This window comes from Rhinolophus hipposideros (assembly GCF_964194185.1).
Source record: "Rhinolophus hipposideros genome assembly, chromosome: 22".
Taxonomy (NCBI): Eukaryota; Metazoa; Chordata; class Mammalia; order Chiroptera; family Rhinolophidae; genus Rhinolophus; species Rhinolophus hipposideros.
Window position 1 is genome coordinate 20,909,732 of NC_138068.1, and position 23,989 is coordinate 20,933,720.

At 43.5% G+C, this 23,989-nt stretch overlaps 1 protein-coding gene across 6 annotated transcripts in view; it reads right to left on the minus strand.

The window, feature by feature from the left end:
- Positions 1 to 23,989, minus strand: part of RALY (RALY heterogeneous nuclear ribonucleoprotein) — a 72,793-nt gene that overhangs the window by 22,865 nt on the left and 25,939 nt on the right. For 2 of the 6 annotated variants that reach the window (XM_081033458.1, XM_081033455.1), the window contains exons 2-3: positions 20,425 to 20,501; positions 3,359 to 3,537 (exon numbers count right to left, since the gene is read on the minus strand). The exons of 2 other annotated variants lie outside the window; for them this stretch is intronic. The gene's annotated coding sequence lies outside the window, so the exon portion shown is untranslated. The remainder of the gene's footprint in view (positions 1 to 3,358; positions 3,538 to 20,424; positions 20,502 to 23,989) is intronic. 2 more of the 6 variants (XM_081033457.1, XM_081033454.1) reach the window with 1 other exon arrangement.

A 23,989-nucleotide genomic window follows, 5' to 3' on the forward strand; every position in this document is an offset into this window, starting at 1 on the left:
TCCTAGGCAGGCACTGTTAGTAAATGGTTTCTCAATGTTCCTCACATGGCGACTCCTTAAAAGTGAACTGTATCGTTAGTGTTCATGAGATGAGCCCAAGCTCCTCAGCCATCAATAAGACGGAAGGACAGACAAGACTGTGATGAGAGGAAACAGAGGCAGGACAGAGCGAGAAGCTGGGGACCACCAGTGTCTTTGTTCAGTAGACTACAGGGAGCAAAGGCTCAAAGGAGAGGTTGAGTCTGCAACTCAGAAACTGATGAATCTGGGCTTTGAGGGTGTGGTCCTTACCAAGCAGAGAACAGCAAAGGCTCGAGAGCCCCGTCCTCAGTCATCAACACAGTAAGGAAGACAGACCAGCCCTCCCTCTCTGAATTACCTGCTGACCCTGAGAGGAGGCTAACCACAGCCCCTCTATGCCGGCTTCACGGAAAGAACACTGGATAAAGAGTTCAAAAATCTGAAGTTCATTCCTGAGAATGTACTAATTTTTCCGCTGATAAATATCTGAGGCTCTATTACGTCAGCCTTGCACTGGCATTCGTAATACAACAATGAACATATTGCTCACATGCTGTCAGACCTTCCACGATCACCACCCCTTCTCTGAGGCTCAGCATCTTCACATGTAGAAGACCTCTATGTCACAGGATTGTTCTGAGTATCAGATGTGTTTTGAAAAGTCTATTGACAATTTTCACCCCAATAAACTTTAAAAAAAAATTGTACTGTACAACTTTGCAAATGTAAGGGTGATATTTTTACTAGATCTAACTAGAAGGCTTAGGAAAGTGCATAGTTCCCATCAAATGCCAAGGAAAACTCCCTCTGCCAGGATCTGGAGAGAAATCCAGCAGCACATTCCTGCCCACTGAATTCCATGGCGGAGATGGCGATGGAGCAGCAAAAATGTGACACATTCTCTTCAGACCCATCTCTGGACTGTTCCCTAGTGACTAGTGTCAGCGTTCCCCATCGGGAACTGCACTGTGGGCCTCTCGGATGAGCCCCTGGAAGCAACTGAAACCTCTTAGGGCAAGAACAGACTTACAACTAACTGTGTGGGTTACAGGCACCTTTCCAGACGCTGAGCTAATTGCCAAACCCATGGTTCTTCAACTGTTTGGAAACATTTGGTGGCCATTAAGCCTGTTTTTTCCTCATTTTCCTGTTTACTGGGTTAAACACATCAAAACAGAAAGCTTGATGCTCTAACAATGCTCTCTGATTAGTGGTTTGCAGAATCCTCTGTAATTTTAGTTTACTGGCTAGAATAGGAAGGATGGTGGAATGCAGATAGTGGTGTGGCTATCTGCACACCACACGGGGGGGGGGGGCGGCGGGGGGGTCAAGCACCCTGAACTTTAGACTTAGTTCTACCATGAACTGGCTCTACGATCTTGGTGACAGACCCTAGTTGCCTCATCTAAAAAATGGAGGAAGTGAACCAGATCAGTGTGGCATGAACTCTTTCGTGAAGACCAGTGCTCCTCACGATGTTAATGCAAGTTCCTCAGGAAAGGAACTCCAAGGTCAAGGAAAAACAGGAAACTTGGTGTACTCTATTCCCCCTGCACCATCCCCAAGTCACATGCACAATAAAGGCTCCAAGAAGTCAGCAGTAAAGAAATGTACTTTGCATTATTTGATCTCCTCTGAGGAAGACACACTGGAATAGATTGCTAGGGTCCCTCTCAGCTCTAACCCACTGTGATTTGTATCAGAAGTACTTAGCCAGTGCCTGGAGCACCCATTTCCCACTAATCCAGTTCTCTTAACCTAGTGAGGCACTTAAATAATATGGCTAATGGGAACTTATTATACGTAATTCATTTTACTTTAGTGAGAGTACTCATTTTCAAAGATTCAGAATATAAGACATTTAAAGCACTGAGGGGTAAACCAATAGTTACTAATACTTGTTCAGTACTGTGCTACCATTTTCCCTACATTGCATTATTTAATCCTTAGACAACCATAAGAATATTGTTATCCTATTAATAGAAAAGGAAACTGAGGCTCGGAGAGGCTAAGTAACTTGCCCAAGGTTATGCAGCTAGAAAGTGGTGAGCACCAAATTTTAAATCCAGGACTACTTATCTTGGCCACATCTTGGTTCTGCTTGGGGTTCTGCCACCACGACTATCAGATGATAATTAACCTTCCCTGGTCTCAACTGTCAAGTGGGCATAATAATCCTCACACTGCTTCCCTCATAAAGTTCTCTAAGACTCAAAGGCATGAACAGGTATGAAAGAGCTCTGTAATGTATAAAGACGTGAATATGAAGAGCGTTTGAAACATTTTGAATAAATGTTCGTATTTCCTTTCACAGTTTATAAGGTACTTAAGTTTCTTGCAGGCTTCCCATCATGGAAGTCAATTGCCCTTATCTCAGTCACCCCCCTCAAATAGTGCGCCTGTAAATTTTCCAGTTAGGACCTTGGATAAACAGGAAACAAGTCGATTTCTCAGTATGATTACTCTTTAGGCTGTTTGTCAGAGTCACACAAAGCAGACAATCCGCTGAAGGACTCAGGAGTAAAAACAGCAGAGAGGGCCGGAGCTGGATAGAGGAGTTGCCAGATTGGCAGTCGCGAGACTCCTTAACCTCCTCTTGGAACAACATGCCTTGGGACAGCAGGTCCTAGAAGCTGTTGTGTGAAATCTATCCAGGAGACCAATAAGTATGTGTGTGGATGGTGGTGGGGAGTAGGGGGAGGTGATGGGAAATGAGAACAAGGTTGACAAGCTTCACTTTGTTCTGGGATGGAAAATACCTTGGCAGGGGCCCAGACACAGAAAGAGCAGCAGACAGATGCAGGGCTCTCAGCTCACCGTCTAGCCCGGCCTGGGATCACCCTCGTGATCCACACTACTGTGGCCTTTTGCTCCCTCACAAACAGCAAAACGTTCTTGGAACCAGGCCCTGGCTGGGGACAGAGAAGGAAATAACAGAAGTCCCTGCCCTTAAGGAAGGCACTGTACCAAGATGTGTGAGCCTAATCAGAGCCTTTGCTCTTGTACAGCAAAGTCTCTCTGCCTCACAGGGTATATTCAAAAATTGTGTGATGTGAACTGCGTCAAAGGAGCCTACGTTCTATGACGTAGCACCTGTCTGGTGTCAGGAGTCCTGGCTTCCAGGCCTGGTTCTGGCATGAATAATTCAGTGACTCTGGGCAAATTGTTTCATTTCTGTGGACCTCGATTTACTCATCTGTAAAGCAGGTTCTGTCTATCCCCCAAGTTGCTATCACAGCCAATGACATAACGGTCGAGAAGCACTCTAGAAATGGCATGAGGTGGATGGATTAGCTGGAGCACTGAGGCTCCTGTTCTTAAAAGTTCAGAGTCTAACCTGAGGAAGACTTGAAATAAGCTCCCTTTCTTTCTCCCAGGCTAACTTCAGTCTGCTTTTCTCACACTGGATACATTCTTTACTGTTTCTAGTGAAGGGAGAGAGAAATCTGCCACTCCAGTAAGGGACAGAGAGGCTGCCATCTTTCTACTTCTCAAAATCTGTTCGGATCCACTGTACTGCAAAAGAGAACACAGGATTCAGATTTACAATCCTAGCTTTTGTTAATCAAAGCTCTAAAACCGTGAATAAGCCTCAACCTCTATGAATCTTAGTTCCCTCATCTGGAAATTGGGAGAAATGTCCCAGGTCATAAGATTGTAGTTAATATTCAATTAATGAATGATGGAAAAGTGTTTTTACAAGTCACAAAATGCCACACAAATACCAGTTATTACAAAGTTGTCTACCCATCAGCTCATGAGCTACAGGACAGTGGTTATCACCACTTGGCAGGTGAGACCATCAAAGCCCAGAGAAAATACTGACAGTAACTATAGCTCAACCCTGACTTCCTCCAGAGAGGTAATTATTCCTTTGATTTATTATAGGAGTTGTTTATCAGTTTGTTTGCCTCCTTAAACTGACCTATCTCCGAGGCAGGGGACTGTATACAGCTTATGTATCTTTGTACCCCAGTGTCCAGTATGGCACACCTAAACAATGGTAAATAAGTGTTACCTAAATGATGACTAACATACTGGTAGCAGAAACTTATCCAGAACCCAGGACTCCTAATCCCTAGAACCCCAAGGTCTAGGGTTCTTATATCCACAAAGAAAGCGCACCTAACCTCACAGATTTGACTCATCTTAACTTCTCAACTCGTCCTCAATTCTTCTCCTTCGACTTTCCATTCCTATAGTCTCTGGGCCTTTGTAGCCACTGGTTGCTCAGCCCTGAACACTCCTCATCGGCTTCTTTGCCAAGCTAATTCCTATTTACCCCTCAGAGTTGGAGGCCTTTCTAATCTTCCCTAATACTGGGTCAGGTATTCCCTCTCCTTCCATATCTCTTTTGTTTATCACAGAATCCTGGCACAGGGAATGTGTCAAAGGTATCTGTGGAAGGTGAATGAAATACTGGATCTGGAAATCCAAAGGTGATGCAGGGGAAGATTCCCAGCCTGGAAGTCAGAGGCCTGACTGATTCTAATGGCAGCTCCATTACAACTGTGTTCAGTGACTCGCAAGCCCCAGCCTTTGGACCACCAATAAACGAGTTATCTCTACGAATGTCCCCAAAAGGTCCTTTTAGCACTGCCAGTGTATGAGACTTAGACTCCTGCTAAGCCCTAGGGGTGAGGAGCTTCTGAAGGCAGCTGTGTGCTCCATGGTATGAGACCCGACATCCCCATTCCACAAGCAGCACCAGGGACATCAGACGCTGCCTGTCAGCAGCCTCCTATCCCGTTGCTTTAATTCCTCCTGATGAAGTGCCAAGAATAAATCGTAGGTGAGCAGCAGAGCATTTTAATGAGTCCAGGGCCTAATGAATCTTTTCCTTCCTGTGTCAATTAGAATTTCAAAGCTAGGGTCCCCAAGGACCAATTTATTGGGAACAGAGAGAAGCCTTTTGTTCACCGGCTGCAGCCTGAGCTACCTGCCCTAGCCCTGTGTGTCTGCTATGTAACACCCTGCTTACTCATGTACGCCGCTTAGTGAGACAGAGACTGGCCTGGGAGGCTCCTCCTCACCCAGCATTGCTGGGGCCTGAACTTGAGGAAGGAAAGGAGGGTCTGGGGCATTTCTCGAGGGGGATATGGAGAGGTGGTCAGAGAATCAGAAACAGCCCAGACTTTAAATGCTACCTACTAAGGATACTGGTCTTCAAAGAGATGACAGCAACAAATCAACTTGCCATTCACCCAACTAAGTATCAGGTATTGTGCAACACCTATTTACCTAAGGTGTTTCGAATCTTCACAACAACCCCAAAAGTTGGTATCAACAGCACTATTTTACAGATAGGGAAAGTGAGGCTCTGAGAGGTAAAGTAACAATTAGCCTAAGGAGCACAATTACTAGCTGACAAGCAGGGATGTGAACACGTCTGTGCAATTCCAAAGACTGGCCCTTACTATCACACCATAGCAGCCTTGTCCAGGGCTGGCACAGGGCCAGAAGCTGATATCCTGAATAGCAGAGGTAGCCTCTGGGCCCCCACAGCCATGCTGGACATTGTTTCCTTTGCCCAGGCAAAAAACAAGGGTGGCTGTGCATTGCTGGTCCTTCCATTCAATGGAGTTTGCATCCCCCTTATCCCCAGAACATAATCCAAGCAGTTATCAGCAACACTACCCCCAGGCTCCTACCCCTGAAATCTTTTGATTTGATTTGTGAGGAGTTGCCAATTCTTGATCTAATGGCTCCCAGGCACCCAGTTCTCTGCCTCCCATCCTGCCCTCTCCAAGGCACACAGGGCCAATGCAGCTGCTGCTGCTCTGTCATCAACAAAGGAACATTTTCCAAGGCAAGCAGGTAAGCAAGTCAGATTTTCAAACAGTTATGGAATGGAAATTTAGGGCTCTGGTGAGGTCAACGGCCTGGTCCAAATGTACACGGCTAAAAAATACAACAACTGGAACTTCGGTATCTACTGAATCCTAACCTGGCATTTATTAGGTTGGTGCAAAAGTAATCGTGATTTAAAAGGTTAAAAATGCAAAAATCGCAATTACTTTTGCACCAACCTAATATCTACATACAGCAAGAATACAAATATAGAAAACATGAGATCAGAGCTTTTTTAATTTTTATTTTAAGATAACTATAGGTTCACATGCAGTAATGAGTACTTTTTAAAAGCAATTAGCGCAGAGCCTAGCACTCAGAAACCCACCCAAGCAGTATTAGCTATTAGAAAATTAGGGAAAGGGGAGAGGGCATTCAGGATGGGCCTTGGAGTAAATTTCTCTTTATAGGATGCTTGAGGTGTATATGTGGAATACCATAAATACTCTTTCCAAGGACCCCATCAAGCAGGTATTAACATTCCATTTTACAGATGAGAAAATTGCTCGCAGAGGTCAAGTCACTTGTGCAAGATTACTCTGTCCCAATATGTGCTAAAAGTGGGATTCAAATCCAGATATATCCTTTCTATATTGTTCCTTCTACACTGCTTCTCCAGAGATAAGACTGAGGTCAGAGTTCAAAGGCAAGTCTGGATATAGACTAGAGGTTAAGAGAAGGCTGCCGGTTCAAGTATGGCAATAGCATGAACAAAAGTGTATAATGTAGCCATGTGTTGTCTTTACAAAGGGTGGTAGTTCAAAGATACTGGCCAAAATAAAACAGTAAATTCACATGACAAAAACACAAACAAAAAGCTAAGTAAGGGCGGATGGCAGAAGACCATTGAAAACTAGCTCAGTCATGTGGTCACAACTTGACTCCCTTTTGCTGGACACTAGAAAGAGGTAGCATGCAGAAAATGAAAAGCCAGAGACTAGGAAGCAGCAGAAAAACAAATTCTGCCACTAACAACATAAGTGGCTTTGGGCAAGTCAGTTTTCTTCTCTGGGTTTCTAATACCATAAGGTTAAACTAAAAGACATACAAGGACCTCTCTAGCTTCGACCTTCCAGGAATCACGCTATTACTAGGTCATGTGTGCAAATGTGAGTGTAGGAAAAGCTAATGCTGTGATGATTAAGCAAAACAGTCTGGAAAGAAACAGAACAACGGTGTGACAGGAGCCCTGGGCGCAGGGGAGGTAAAGATAGCTGAGAGAGGTAGAGGAGAATGAAGAAATTAAATGGGGTTCAAGTTAATCTTGGGTAGAAATCAGAAGACACCATCAGGGAGGCAAAGAAAGGCAGGCTGAAGCCCTGCTACTGACTTGCTGTGCAGCCCTGCTATTCATCAGCCTCCTTTTCTCTCTGGCCAGGTGACCCTCAGGCCCCTGTAAGTTCTGGCCTCAGCTGTCCTCTCTCCAACCTTATCTCCTGCTTTTTTCCCCCTCAGGGTGCTGCTCCAGCAGCAATGTCTGCCTTCCAGTTTTGTTTTGTTTTTACAAGCACACTCTTGCCTTGGGGCCTTTTCACCTGCTTTTCTCTCAGCTGGAAATTATCTTCCGCCTGAGAAAGGCCATTCCCTGGCCACTTTTTAAACCTTTCCCCCTACTTATCTTTCTTAGTAACACCTCTGAAATGACAGATGTAAGAAATGACTTATTTCCTGTCTCCCCCACTAAAACAAGTTCGGTAAAGCAGTCTGTTTTGTTCACTGCTGTACCCCTGCTCCAAGTGTAGTATCAGGCCTTCGTTGAATGGACAACTGAATCGATAGATGTATGAACTACTGGTCCCTAAAGGTGCTTCCAATTCTGGCAGCTGTGATTCGTGGACTTATGGAAGTGGTCAACATCTCAGAAGTTCAAACCCAGTGAACATAGGTCTAACCTATCCTTTTGGCTCCAATTTTTGGTATTTGCTTTGCCTCAGTGGATCTTCAAAAATCATCTCCAAATGTAACATATACCTCCTAACAGTTATTATACACATGCACAAATAGACAAATACATACCACTCAATTCAAGAATCGTTATCATATGCTGTATGTGAGACACCACACATACACACACACACATACACACACAATTTCCTAAGCCTGGAATATTAGTCCTAACACAGTTTAGCCCCAACTTACTTTGATGACTTTAACCCTAACCACACTCCATTCCTGAAATTCTACACTCTGGCCTCACTGGGCTGTTTACACTTCTCTGAGACACACCCGCAAGCGTGTGTGTCTTTGTCCGCACTAGTTCTTTCCTTGGAAGCTACAGACTCCCCTTCACAACTGCCATAAAAAATACATCTTTCACAATTGTCAAATGTCTCATCTTTGAAGGCCAACTCAAATACCACCTCTTCTGTGAAGCCTTCCTTGATCTCTCAGGTAATTAGTGTTCCCTCCTCCATGTTCCCAAAGCTCTCCACATGTGCCCACTAGAGTGATCATTACTGTAGCCTGCTACTTAACCTGCCTGTCCGCCCTGATCTACTGGGCTCCCAAGTCCTTGACCATGTGTTTGCCTTCTCCTTATTACTAAGGTCCTATCCCTGGTGCCTGGCACAAATGTTTATCAAATTGGAATGTTTATCAACTAAGAATACTTCCTAACCTTCACTGGCAGACTTGATTAGGTAGTTCTTCCTCCATACTTATCCAAAAGTTGGTTTCCCTAATATTTCTACCCGTTAGTGTGAATTCCCATGGAACAGAGAAAGAGATGGGACTGAAGAACAGTCTGGAAAGAAAGGGGAGAAAGAGTCTTTGAAGTGCCTTAAATGTCATGTTAAGGAGTTTGGATTTACTCTAGAGATTTTATGAGCAGGGAAGTAACGTGAATCAAATCTGTATCCTAAAGCCTATAGAGAGACTCAGGAGGTTATATTCCAGGGACAAAGGCTGTAGGTGGGTAGATGAGTTAGTTGACAATTAAAACAGTTTCAGGAGGAGATGAGTAAGATCTGCTCTTGGATAGCAGTGGGGATGAGATGGGCAAAACATGTCCAGAGACAAAACCACATAATGAAAGCAGTTACCTACTTTACCTGAGTGGAATTTCGTGCTCAAAACAAACTTCCTCCAGATGGAATTCTATAACCTCTTTGTCTCCAAGATGACCATGAAGCAGGGGAAAAGCCTCCTTGACCAGGGAAGAAGCAAGTCTAGGATTAGCAAAGGTAAAGCTCCAGTCCAGCGAGCAGGGTTACAGGAGAGAGTTCAAGATCTTGCTGATGGCTGCTACCTGCAGAAGCTTCAGCAAAGAAGTACGGTCTGTACCCTGAGCAGAAAGGTGCTTTCCTGAGTTGGGACAGCTCCAGAAGGCTTTAATATAAGAGGCTCTGATAATTTTCAATAGTGCTATGTTAAAGAAAATTATCCAAAACTTGGAAGTAAAGCAAAAAGATGATTGTGTGACCTTTTCAAGTCATGTTAGAACATTCTGTAATACGCATCTGAGAGACAGCTGATACTCCTCGAGTATGGAAGTATGTTTGACTTACTGTTCACAAATGATTAGAACCCAAATGTCTTAAAACTGCAAAGTTAGAGGTTAATGTGGAGAGAACTGAGCCTGTGCACTTTTTTTAAGCAGAGAGGATAACACCAAAGGTTACATTTTCATCAGGACATTAATCAACTTTTATATCTAATTTAGCAACCTAACTTCAGCAATCCTTTTTCCACTAACAACATAACTCTAGTTTCTGTTATTCTCTTTCTGCTGATTTAAACGAGTTAAACAAAACTTGACACATGCTCACCGTATGTATTAAGAATTACAACACAGTACACACATCAATAGGCCTGCCTACCTCACAGGAACCAGATGCCAGGAGTCAAGAGAAGCCTGATATCCAGGAACGGGATGTTAGTGAAGTGGAACAGGTAGTTACTTATGAAATGCCATAAAGCTCTGTGCAGTCAACAGGGCACCAGGCTAAGAGTCAGGAGACCTACAACTATTTCACTGCACAACCTTAGACATATTACTTACTGCCCCCTGCTGGGTCTCAAGTTCACAACTACAAAATGGGCAAGTTGGTCTTGGTCATTGTTGTTTCTCAAACTGTGTTCCTGGGAACCCTGCAGGTTTAAGGCAGATGCCTTGTGGGCTACATTTGGTGAGGTTAAGGGGGAAGCTGGACTGGGGGGTTCTAGGCCCTTCCCCCTCCCCGCCCTCCAAATAGAACAACTCTGTTTTAGAAGTTGAACTGCATGTTTAAACAAAGGGATTCCTCCGTCAACTTGATGTTACGGATCCTTCCCACTATAACTTCCATCATTTTATGGCAAATGACCCTGAGGAAAATACAGAGCCAAAAATATCTCCTCTTCTACTATGCCTAAAAATGTATCCTTAGAAAGGGTCTCATTAAGAAAGCCCTAGCCGTTGAGCAGGAATGGGTGAGGCAGGAGGAGACAAGTGGGCAGAGGAGGAAAAGGTAGAGACTGAGGGCCTGTCTCTTTTGCAACTTAAGACGGGGTAGAGCCTGCCCGGGACAGAACCCTCAGAGAGGGCTTCCACTCACTGGCCTCAAAGTGAGTACCCATATATATGTACTAGCAAGGATTGTACTAGCTAGGATGGGGATGGATCAAGACTAAGGGTTTGTGATGGAAGGAGAACTGACTCCGGGTGGTGAGCACACAATGGGATTTATAGATGATGTAATACAGAATTGTACACCTGAAATCTATGTAATTTCACTAACAATTGTCACCCCAATAAATAAATAAAAATAACAGCTAAAATAAAAAACAATGAAAAAAAAAAGACGAAGGGTTTGGACTCCAGCCCCTGGCGCTGCCACATAAAGGCAGGTGCCTTCAGTTTCCTCACAGTAAGATCTCTGCAAGTCAAGTACTTTGTAAACTGAAAAGTTAGTACAGATTTGAGGATCTATTAGAACAATCTATTCCTAAACCTTTCATGTATGTATGTCTTCTCTCCTGCCCGGTCCCTGACGGGAGTTCATTAAGCTTGAGATGTACAGACCCTTTCTCTTTCCTTCTCTGCACTTCAGAATTACGCAAACAAATAGGGGCTTATTGCTTGAAATATTTCAACTTTGAAAATGACAAGTGCACTTTTTACTAGGGACTCGGTGTTCCGTGTTGAAGATAGACACGTGGCCTCTCACTAAGAGCCTGGATCTCTGGGCCACACACCTGGGTCCTGGAGAAGCTGGTTTGAGGCAGAGCAGAAACTCATGAGAAAATACACTGAAGGCTTGGAAGATCTTCCCGACATACTGAAGCCGCTGAGTGGCCCTGCTTCACACTCCTGAACACTCTTCCCTCCCAGAAGGCATGAGGCCAGAGAGGCAGTTTGATACCCAGGAAAAAGTCTACTGGACCAAGGGCATGGGATCTCTGGAGTCATAAGGACCTAAGTTCAAACCTCAGCTCTTTCAATACGAGGCATGTGACCTCAGGCAAATTCATTTACTTCACCAAGGCTTAGCTTTTCCCTTTAGAGCTATTACTTAATGAGTTATAAAGATTAAGGTAAATAATCAATTTAAAGTACCTATCACAATACCAGGCACATAGTAGGTAGACACTCAATAATATATGTTACTTCCATCAAGAGGGAAAGGACAAAATAGCAAGTCAACTGAAAGTGATTCACATGACAGGTAGGGAGGACTTGGGGACAAACCCCAGCCAGCAGCAGATCAGAGTTACGAGTGGCTCAGAATGGGAATGGGCTGATTTGGAGAGTCTGTTGTGCTATTCTAGGAGCATCTGGATCCTGTTCCAGCCAAAGCAAATCAAACAGGAGTGCTTACGGAGCGCTTGTTTCTAAAACAAGTACAGGCTGTGTTATTGACACACGCCACAGGGGAATTGAGAAGGCGGTTGGCAGAGATGTTAAGATAGCTGACATGCTTTCAGTTTCAATCCTTGCTAGCACATATATATGGGTACAACTGACCTTGGTTCTAGAGGAGACGAAAACCCTGGACTTAGACATAAAGACCCAGGTTCTGGTCTGAGTTCAGCCCTAAGCAGGTGACTTCACCTCTCTGGCTTATTTTTTTTTCCTCCTCCAAGTAATAATTCTCTATGTGCTTATTCTATTATCACTATCCTAATTTTCAGATGATGATACACTATGGCTCAGACAGATTAAATTGGGACTGGCAAGAATTTGAATGCAAGGTCTGCTGTCAAAGCTTGTAGTCTTTCTACTCAGCTGTATTATCACTCAGTGTTATATAAGGGGGTTGGTCCAGGTGGACCAATGCATTTCTCAACTTGAAAATTTATGATTCTCAGTGGCCTGAAATTGTGGTTTCAAAAGCATTCTAAAAACTCTAGGGCTAAACAAAGTCTGGCTGGTTAAGAAGCTTTCTCATATAAATGATATCCTCAACACCAAGGGCAAAAGCTGGGGTACAACTTGAAAGCCAGAAGAGAGTGGACAATGAAATTTTAGTAAGCCCTATAGAAGCCCTGGGAGAATACATCAGCTGACTAATTTATTTTACAGATGGGGATACAGAGGCTGCAGAAAGAACAGCAGCTTGACTGGGAACACCCAGAAAATGGGTAATGGAGCGAGCACACACTAAGTTCTATGCCTCATGGTTTCTCTTACTTGCTATCTACTCAGTCTCCCATCTTTCAGGACATTCTGATCTTCTCTTTGATATTTTTTTCCCAAATGTTGGGTGACAGGCAAGTCACTGGCCCTGTAGCAGACTCCCAGACACTTCCAACACTTTCTCTTTGTAGATAATGGCTCCTTCTTTGTCCCTAGTGCAGCCTTAAGCAGCACTGAGGCTTTGACCCCCTCCTGACTTTTCCTCGACTCTTTGATGCCTTTGAACCACAGACAAATGTGCCTTTGGAGGCACAGAATTAGAAGGGATGTCAGCAATTATAGATCAACTTTCTAATTCATTCCCTCTTTTTAGAGCTGAGGAAACTGAGACCCAGAGACATTAAATGCTTTCCCAAGGTTGAGTTAGAAGAACAGGGTTAAGAGCCTGGGTCGCAACACTTATCTTCTACAATCTGACACTGAACACATGATATCAGAACTTATTTCAATAGGTTGGTGCAAAAGTAATTGCAGTTCTGGACCACGAATTTTAAATCATTATAACCAGGCTCAAGCACATCTTTATTAATCAAAATAGGAACCATTACAATCAACACATTTTCGCCAACAAGAAATATATTTATTCCTATAGCATAAAAATCCATGCTATGGAATTCGACGAACTCTTGGAAAGCATTTTCTGCATCCTGCTGGTTGTGGAAGCATTTTCCCTGCAAAATGTCAAGATGCTTGAAGAACTGGTAGTCAGTTGGCGAGAAGTCAGGTGAATAGAGCAGATGAGGCAAAACTTCGTAGCCCAATGCGTTCAACTTTTGAAGCGTAGGTTGTGCGACATGCAGTTGGGGTTGTGGAGAAGAATTGGGCCCTTTCTATTGACCAATGGCTGCAAGCGTTGCAGTTTTTGGCGAATCTCATCGATTTGCTGAGCATACTTCTCAGATGTAATGCTTTCGCCAGGATTCAGAAATCTGTAGTAGATCAGACCGGCAGCAGACCACCAGTGACCATGACCTTTTTTTGGTGCAAGTTTGGTTTTGGGAAGTGCTTTGGAGCTTCTCCTCAGTCCAACCACTGAGCTGGGCATCACTGGTTGTATAAAATCCCCTTTTCATCGCATGTCACAATCCGATCGAGAAATGGTTTATTGTTGTTGCCTAAAATAAGAGATGACACTTCAAAATGACACTTTTCTTGATTTTCAGTCAGCTCTTGAGTCACGCACTTATCGAGCTTTTTCACCTTTCCAAATTGCTTCAAATGCCGAACGACCAAAGGACCGTAGAATGGTCGATTGGTCGATGTTGAGTTCTTCAGCAACTTCTCACGTAGTATAAGAGCGTCAGCTTCGATGATTGCTCTCAGTTGGTCGTTGTCAACTTCCGATGGCCGACCACTCCGCTCCTCATCTTCAAGGCTCTCGTCTCCTTTGCAAAACTTCTTGAACCACCACTGCACTGTACGTTCCTTAGCAGTTCCTGGGCCAAATGCGTTGTTGATGTTGTGAGTTGTCTCCGCTGCTTTACGACCCATCGAATAAGAAAATCACTCGAATTTGCTTTTTGTCTAACATCATTTCCATAGTCTAAAATAAATATAAAATAAACAGCAAGTAATAAGTCATTAGCAAAAAAAAGCAAAGTGAGAAATGTGCATTAAAATGATGTATAACATAACCACATTTATTTAAGAATGTATTCCAATATCAAACGGCAAATTTCAACAACGCAAAAACCACAATTACTTTTGCACCAACCTACTGAAATAAATTCTGATATCATGTGTTCAGTGTCAGACTGTAGAAGGCGAGTATTGTGACCCAGGCTCTGGTTGAACACCAATCCAGGCCAGGCCTTTTTTTCATCATTCCCATTAGCATCACAATAACCATACAGGCATTACTGTTCCCATTTTGCAAATGAAAAAACTATAGCTGAGAGGTTAGTCATACAGGAAAAAAATATCAGAGCAAGGACTCACAAACCTTTGGCTTTAAAGCCTCCTCTTTGGCCCCAGCATCATATGGCCTAAGGTTTTAAAGACTATACGCAACAATGGGAAAGTTGCAATGCATGAATCTCCTCAAAGACCAGTTAGTTATACTATAGGTAACTTTTGTCTCTTGCTTTATGCACTTAGTACAGTAACTCTTGACTGATTAGGAGAGGAGGGGAGAGACTCAGATAATACAAAATTACAGATAATTCGAAAGACGCAATTTCTCCTTTCGTGTTAACGTGGTCTTTTTTTTCTTTTAACTTTTATTTAGTTTAAGTGTTTTTTTCCAGAACCCATCAGCTCCAAGTCAAGCAGTTGTTTCAATCTAGTTGTAGAGGGCGCAGTTCACAGTGGCCCATGTGGGGATCGAACCGGTAACCTTGTTGTTATGAACACCAAGCTCTAACCAACTGAGCTAACCAGCTACCCAATTGTGGTCTTTTGGAGGATAGCTGTTTTGTTTTTCTGCAGCTGCCCCATCAAAAGATCATTAAGTCCCCTTTATTCATGTCCTACTCGTCTCAAGGTTCTAGCACTGCAGTTGCTGATGGACCTTGGTTTCCTGATCTATTATTTCCCAGTTTCCCAGCTTGGGTTTTTGATCTCTTGGCCTTAAACTTTGGCTCAAGACCCTGCTTCTCTGCCACAGCCAACATTCTCAGAACTGCCCTCTAGTTGATCTGGCCAACAGGACCTATCAGTCCCTCTTCTGTCTGGCCTGCTACTACAGTGGGACAGAAAGGTTCTCTTTAATTTTACTGAAAACTGGAGAAGGATGGAGGTAGACACAGGGCCCAAGTGGGACCAGAGCCCTTTGCACACTATTTCTTCCTGGCAAGTGAGCTGGGTCTTATTGCTTTTCTGTGACAGCAACGACCCTCAAGAAAGCCAGCTGTTTCTGGAAGCAAAGTAATAAAGTGTGGGCAAAATTCCTGGGTGGAGAGAGAACAGGGACAGCTGCTTCTTATGTGAGCTGCTCTGGCAGCCTTCCTCAGATTTTCTCAATAGATTCTCTAGGGGCCACCGGATGATTACACTGGCAGACAGAGAACCTCCTGCCTTACTTACTAAGCTACCAAGTGCACTTCGGTCAGACATTCATCCCCATACCTTGAAGGACGACAATACACTGCACTGCTCCCAGACCTTCTCAGACTCTGTCCCAGGTCCCTATCGTAATTACTAACATTAATAGTCCCTTCCATCTGTACAGTATCTAACAGTCTTATATAGCACTTATTTGAAATCTGCCTTACACAGTTGGCTGGGTAGAAAACTGTTCCTTGTTTATAGGTAAGGAAATTAAAGGCCACAAATAAGTACCCAGCAAGCCCAGGCATTGCTCAGAGCTCTTGCCACCTCAACATTACCTATGGGAATCTGTATTTAAGCCTATTTCCTTAATGGAAGCAAATCTCTGCATAGACTCCCAGTCACTGACAGATACCACAAGGCCTCCAACACCATCTAGAAACCTCTGAAGTCTAAGGTGTGCAGCTGTCTCCTCCAGCTCTGTATCAGGCAAAAAATCTCCCCAGAAGTCTGGGGAAGCCCGGCCTTTCTATGTGTCACCTGACTTCCTACTGCATGGCTTCCATCACCTACACGAAGCTCAGGCCTGCCCAGTGCTGACAGGTAGGCAGGTTCCAGGCCGCCCAGCACGAAGGGTCTGGCCCTACCCCCCTCCTTGTTGGTAAGGCATACACTCCTCCATCGTTTCGGAGTTAGGCCTTCTCTGAGGCTCCAGATACTTCTCCAGAGACTACGACATTAGGAGCAAACTGACAGCCCACATGTCAGTCAAGCCTGAAGAAGAGTTTCGTTTGGGCTTCACAGTGCTTTAAAAAAAATTAGTTAATCCTTAAGAAATCAGAAAAGGAAGAGCAAACTAAACCCAACGAAAGCTGAAGCTATAATAAAGGTTAAAGTAAGAAATCAATGCAATAGAAAAAAATGAAACTAAAAGTTGCTTTTTTAAAAAAAGGTCAACAAAACTGATAGACCTTGAAGCAAGACTGACCAAGAAAAAAAGGGAGAAGATACAAATTGTTAAAACTAAGAATGAAAAGGGGGATATCACTACTGACCTTACAGAAGTTAAAAAGAAGTTAAAAAGGATTATAAAAAAATACTATGAACGACTTTAAGCCAAGAAATCAGACAACTTAGATGAAATGGACAAACTCCTAGAAAGATACAAATTAGCAAAAGTGACTCAAAAAGATAGAAAATCTAAGCCTATAACCTATAAAAATATTGTATGAGTAATTAAAGCTACCCATCAGTATCTCTCACAAATATAGACACAAAAATCTTCAACAAAATATTAGCAAACCAAGTCCAACACCATATAAAAACAAAAAGGATTACAGACTATAACCAAGTGGGATTTATTCTAGGAATACAAGGTTGTTTTACTATCCAAAAATCAATTTATGTACTGCCATGTTAGCAGAATCAAGGCCAAAAAACACACAATCAACAAAATCTAATATCTACCATAATAAAACCTCTCAATAAACTAGGAATAGAAGGGACTTACTTGGCCTGATAAAAGTCATATGCAATCCTATAGTTAATACCATATTTGATGGGAAAGACTGAAAACTTTCCCCTAAAATGGAGGGCAAGGCAAGAATGTCTGCTCTCACCAATTCAAATCAACATTGCACTGGAGGTTTTGGGTGGTGCAATCAGGCAGAGGGATTTTGGTTTTTTACTGGACATCTGGTTATATCATTCCTCTCCTCAAAACTCCCCAGTGGCTTCCGATTTCACTCGATAAATCTACATGACCCGGGTCCCTGTCCACCCTCGACTCCCCTATACTCCACTCTCCCCATTGCTCATTCTCATCTCTAGCCACACTGGCCTCTTTCTGTTCCTCCAACACAGTAAGCGCACTCGTTTCAGGATTCCTGAACTTGCTGAACTCTATGCCTGGAATGTTATTTCCCCAAGATACACACATAGCTCAGTTCATTCCTGCAGAGTTCTGCACAGATTTTATTTTCTCACAGAGGCCTTCTTTCACCACGCAGTCCCGCCCTACTCCCTTATCCCGCTTTATTTTTCTTCATCTGTATTCATTTGTTTATCTGTTTTCTTCCACTAGAATGTAAACTCCAACAGAGAAAACTATTTTCTTCACTGCTACCTTTCAAACACTTAAAACTGTGCCTGGCACATGCTGGACACTCAATAAATACTCACTGGATAAATGAGTCTTTTTAAAAAGAAAATTTTATATGGGAGGCTGAATAAAGAGGAATGGAGGGAAAGACCACTAGCTCAAGAGTCTGAGAAGGACCGGGGTTTCAGATCATGGGGAAAGAGCCAAAGTAAGTCATTAGAAACACTTGGTTCTCTGGAGCAATGTTCTTCTGTGTTCTAAGCTTAGTTCTTCCAATCACTGCCAGTTTGTCCCTCTCTAAGTCTCAGTGATTCATAAAATGAGAATATCATCACCTCGTAACTCCTAAGCTGCTATGAAAATGAAACCAATTTATGCAGAGCATTCCATAGCACATAATATAGCAGACACTATGTAATTAAACATTTTCTGATACCGCTGGCCTTCAAGAGGACCTTAAAAATTACCTAGCCCCACCTTATCAAAGCACAGACATGTCTCTAGGGCTTTTGCCCCTAAATTAAATGGCTTCCATACTCATTTTAACTTCTCTTTCTTATCATTGCTCTTTCATTCCTTCCTTTCTGTTAGCTCTCAACTCTCACCTCTAGCTGTTGTTGACATAACAGCTCCTCCCCTCTTTTTTAAATGCTGCTTTTAATCTTATGGTGGTTTAGAAACCAGACTAAGCTTGTTACAACAACATGTAAAATAAATTAGCTCTGTGTAAGGGCTTAAGGATGAAAGTGATTTGCTTCCTTCTTATTTTTTAGTTGGGCTCTAGAAAATTGAGGATGTTGGATAAATAAGCTACGATATGGATATCAGTATATTATACACTTTTCTTACATGGAATCATTCATATTTTAAAATATAGTCAGTAGTGGAACTTCTTCACAGGGCAATTGGTACACGAACAATAAGATCCAAACTTGACACCCAGGACACGGAAAAGCCAGGAGCTATAAAACTTTAGATTAACCAGACAAAGAGGTGGCAGCAAGAGTTTGGACATCCGAGTAGGAGGGAAGGTCGGACAACCAAGAGCACCTCTGTGCACCCTCAGGCAGACAGAGGGAAGAACAGAATGTCCACTGTTACAGTGTGAAGAGAGTGGCCTTATCACTGGTCAAAGGCAGAGAGAGAGATGGTAGGAAAACACGGCCTCTGATGAGATATGAGGCTACAGCATAAGTGCCTTTTTCACTAACAGTTGGAGGGTGGGGAGTGGGGGTAGGCAGGGAACCTAGAGCCAAAATAGGAAGAAGCCTTCCTCTTCTGAGAGGACAGTAGGGCACCAGACAGCATCTCAGTAGAGCTACTCAGTGAGTGCAGACACACGCTGGGGATGAGCTCTTGAAAACTGCTTTAATATCTGTGCCAGCAGTAGCCCTGGAGCCAGGCTGTGTGAGTGCATTTAAACCTGCACTCTGCAGCCCACATGCTGCAAATCATGGCTACCAATGCTGTCTGGCTTTTGTCTCTGCCCTGGAATCCCTTCCCTTGTGGAAAGATTGAGCTTCGGGGTAGGGCCTGCAGAAGAAGAAGAGAAGGGCATAGGATAAAATTTACAGCACAAATTTCCAAAAGAAAACCCTCCCTTTTACCTTTAAGGAATGGAGTGGCAAGTAGATCAGGAACTGAGGTACCAGTGATACACTTATCATGCTTTCTTCTCACTTTCATTTTGGTCATGCTGCTTTACAATTTACAAAGCTTTCCAACTTGCATCTGATTTGATTCTCTACAACATCCAGCATATTAGTGTGCGCACAATGGACACGTGGGGTGTGAGGAGGCACTCTAACTTTACAAATAGGGAAACGGTGATCGTCCAAGGGCAAATGTTGACAGAGAGGATAAAAACCCATGTTTCCCAACTTTATCTGCGTTGGCCCATGCGTTTATAGGATCTCATGTGTTACTGGTGTTTTCTTCTGTATTGAGCCTGAGCCTCTGCCTGCTCGAAGGCTCCTCCTGTCTTTCAGCCTCTTGGCCCTCTCACTAGAAATGCCATTGCCATTAGGAACCCCCAATTCCTGTCTGCCTGGCTGGGCCCCTCAAAAACTGGACCTCCTTCCTGGATCCCTAAGGAAATCTGTCTTCTTGAACTTTGTAAGAAAAATCAGGATTCCAGGGAAGTTAGCAGTCCAAGGAAAGCCTGACAATGGTATTTACAGTTAGACTGACCTGGGTTCTAACATCAGCTTCATGGGTTCCTAGGTGTGAACTCGAGGCAAATTATTTCAGTTTCCTGAGCCTCAATTCCTTTATCTATCAAATGGGGTTTTATCTGGAGTAAGTAAAACCCGTAACACCATTGGTTCTTAATGTGTTGATGTCCCTTCCCATCTCACCATCTGTGGTCTTCCCTCTAAGCTTCTCCTGACTTCCCCTTCGCACAGCCCCACTCTATCCTCGCTAATGTTCATGATCTCATTTTGCAGGACTGATAAAACCACAGAATTTTCTGAAGCTGGCCCATGGGCTTGGCGGGTCACAGTCAAGACTGAAATCAGGAAAGTAACTGAGGGGTATGACGTCGTACAATGTAAGAGAGCGTGTGGGAGGATAGGTTTAGCTGTCAGGTTCAGAATACCCCTCAGCAGAAAGCAGCTGGCAGAAGCCAGAAGGAATTGACCCTGCTTTGTCTTCTTCATGGAAAATGATCCCAGACCACTCTCGTGACAGCTCCAGTAAAGCAAGTCAATTCTCCTCCCTGTATGCCAATCATAGTCACGGAATAGGAGAGTAATCACCTGGACTAAGGGTGAAAATAAGTCCCAAACTAGTTACTCTGTATCTTGGCACAAGCTGGCCAAGAGTTTGCCCAGATACCCTCACTCACCAAGGTTGAGCTCAGTCAGCAATTTCCTCTTTAGAATTACAGGGTCAGCACCAGCTGCCTCTGGGAACAGGGCTCACCTATAACAGAGGGAAGTCAGTCAGAACTTAGGTAGGTACAAGCATTCAAAGTTCCTACCCTCACATGTCTTGCATCCTAGCAAGAGACAGGTTAATAACTGAATATGTAATTTCAGGTTGTGCTAAGTGCTATAAAGAAAAATTAAGCAGGGTAAGGGAAGAAAATGACAAGGAGTGGACCATTTTATCTATTTTAGAAAATAAGCTTCTCCAAAAGGGGTAACTACTGGACAGAGACTTCAATGAAGTGTGGAGGTAAGATCGGCACAGATCTGAGAGAAGAATGTTTCAGAGGGGGGAATAACAAATGGAAAGGCCCTGAGGCAATAGGTAAAAAATAAGCTTATGATGCTTAAGGAGCAAGAAAGTCAATTTAGCTAGAATGTAGTGATGGGAAGGATGAGATAGACACTAGCTATATGGAGAGGAATTAATCACTCATTCTCCCTATTTTACATGAGAAAAATCAGGCTCAAAGGTTAAGTGACATGCCCAAGATCAAAGTAAATCAGTGGCAGAACTGGGAATGGAACTCAGGTCTTCAGAACAACTCTTAACTCTACCTCACTCCTGGGCCAGTTTCCTACAGGCTTAGATAACCTGCAATCCAGCTGGGACAATCTTTTCAGCACTCAGGGATTGGTTTTAGGTTTCTCTGCTCATCCCCTCTGTTGGGTGAGGATGGCTGAAGAACAGAGAAACCCCTATATGTTACCTGGAACGTGGGGTAGGGCTGACTTTGAGGTAAGGAGAATAGTAGGACATGTCAGGGATTGTCGTAAACCCTTTATTTGTATTAACTCATTTAATCTCTACAACAATTTTATAAGCCTGGTATGTTGCTATATTCCCCGATTTACTAATGGGGAAACTGAGGCACAGAGACGTTAAGTTCCCCGATTTACTAATGGGGAAACTGAGGCACAGAGATGTTAAGTAAATGTGCCCAAGTCACATAGTTAATAGACTGCAGAGCTGGGACATGAACTCAGGAAGTCCTACCTCCAGGGCTTGCCCTTCTAACCACACAATATGCCAGTTCTCAAAAACAGAAGAAAAGTCAGGAAACATGTTCTCTAGTCTCAGCTTACATGGCTCAGAGCCCCCATTTATGCTCAAGCCTTAGATCCTCTCCATTTACTTGCAGTTCAGGCTTTTTACTGAATACTAGTTGAACGATTCCAGAGTCCGTCACCCAGGTGGTTCCAGAGACTTCTCTAATTCTCTAGCTACTATAATCACAAAGCGATGATGGTAACCACAACAATAGCCATTTCATAGCCACTAACATTTAATGCACTCTTTGAAATAGACTAGGTACTTACAGGCATTATCTTTATTTCAGAGAGCGAATGAGAATTGTTCTAAGACATGGGTGGAGGGACCTGTGGGGCTGGCAGGGAGCTTCCAGGCTTGGAAAAAAGCAGCGAACACATAGAACCGAAGGCTCTCTGTAGGCCTGGGTCAAAGGACAAAGGCAGAGGCACCAGGGGGTTGGTAGTAAAGGGAATACCAGCACCTCCAATTCAACGTATCAATAAACTGAACTCACCTCTTTATTTCCCAGCCTCCATGGTTCAGCAAATGGTATAACTATTCTCCCAACTATTTAGACTCCAAATGTTGATGCTCTCCAACCCCTCCTTCCCTCATTCCCCATTCCCACAATTGCCAAGTCCTCATGTGGTTTTCTGCTCTAAGAGCTCTACATTCAAATTGTTCTTCATTATTCCCTCTGTGTCAACTTCCTCTTGGTTCAGGATCTCATTACCTCTTGCCTGCACTGCTGAAATATTTCTCAAAATTTACTGCCATTACAAGGACAAACTGTTATAGTTGCTTCTTCCCTGGTCTCTCTTTCACTAGTCTTCCCCCCATCCCTCCTGCTCCAATCCACTGGGCCCACACTGCCAGGCTAATGTTCCTAATGCCACTCCCTTGCTCAAAAAAAAAAATAGAAAAATGCCAAAGCTCCCAATCCCCTCAGCCTCACTCTCTGGGTATGCCATTCTCTGGCCATCATCTGCCTTACTTCTACCGTGGGCTTTCCAGGTCCTACACTTTTGTCCATACTATTGTCTCACCTGGAATGTTTGTCTTCAGGCATTTTTTATGTACTCTGTACATGTACTTTGTACTTTGTATATATTCAAATCCTTCTTCAAAGCCTTGCAAATCAATGACGTTATCCTGAACCCTTTCTCACCACTCTGTCATGTTCATGAAACATCTCTCTGACTGTGACTACATCCGGCTCTGACCTCACCATTAGCTAAAACCTCAGAACTACAGTCTTCCTGTTCCTTCTTTCTTGTAAAGATTCATACTGCTTCCAGAGAATGCATACCTAGTCATTTAGGATTTCTGTTCTCATGCCTGCTACGCAACTTACACTCCATCTATCTCCTAACAAGAGACTTGGGTTCTAATCTGAGCCTCAGATTTCTCAGCTACAAAGTGGGGATACAATTCCCATCCTGCCTATAATGGAGGGATTTTGTGAGGATCAATGTGATAGATAACAGGAGAGAAAGGGGAAAGAGTTAGGATGGGAGACTTCCAGCCAGGTCTTTAACAGCTCTTTCTGTCAAATACAAAACACTGAATATATATAGAACCTCTATCCAATCAATCAAAAAACATTTCCTAGGCCTACTTGGTCACCGTCACAGCTCTGGGTTAGGGGTTATGGAGGATGCAATCCTTATTCTTGGGCTCCTTGCATTCCAGGGTGGGACTATGTCAACTTCCTGCAAAGGACTACTACCAATACTAGGTAGACCTAACAGTTCAAAGAGTGCTATGATTTGCAAAAGTGGAGAAGAACACTGCCTGGAAGTGGCCTCAGAAGCGTCACAGAAAGATCAAGGACTTAAGCAAGGCGTTGATTGCAGGGTGACGCTCGGGCTACTATGCACCAGCACTGAGCTAGGTATTACGCTGTAACCCTCATAGTACCCCGTGAAACAGGCAGTGGCAAGCCCTTTATAGCAAAGGTAATTGAAGGTGCGCAAGGTTAAAAGTGTGCCATTCAAGGTCACACAGCTAGTAAATAGTAGAGCTAAGATTTAAACCTACGTCTGCTTTACTTTACTCAGAAGCCTACATGCTTACGTACTTCATGGTCTGCCGTACTACAGTATGTAGCAATATGAAAGTACCAGATACATTCTAAAGTTCTTTCTACCTCAAAATGCAATGTTATGAATAGAGGGGAAAGGGGAAAGGCAGTTTTCCACTTCCCCTTAAGACTGTGATGTGATGGCAGGTTTAGTGTCTTATTAACTGGAATAGTCAAAGTATCTGCCACAGAGTCTGGCAGGGATTTGGAGAACAGTTGAGTGAGTAAATGAATAAATGAACACCTGCCGCACCAACCTTTGTTCTGAGGTCTAGAGGGTCCAAAATCTTAAGCGCCATGTTCTGACTCTCAGTATCTATAATATCAACAATCTACTTATCTGTTAGTTAAAGGCACCCTTTTCTCA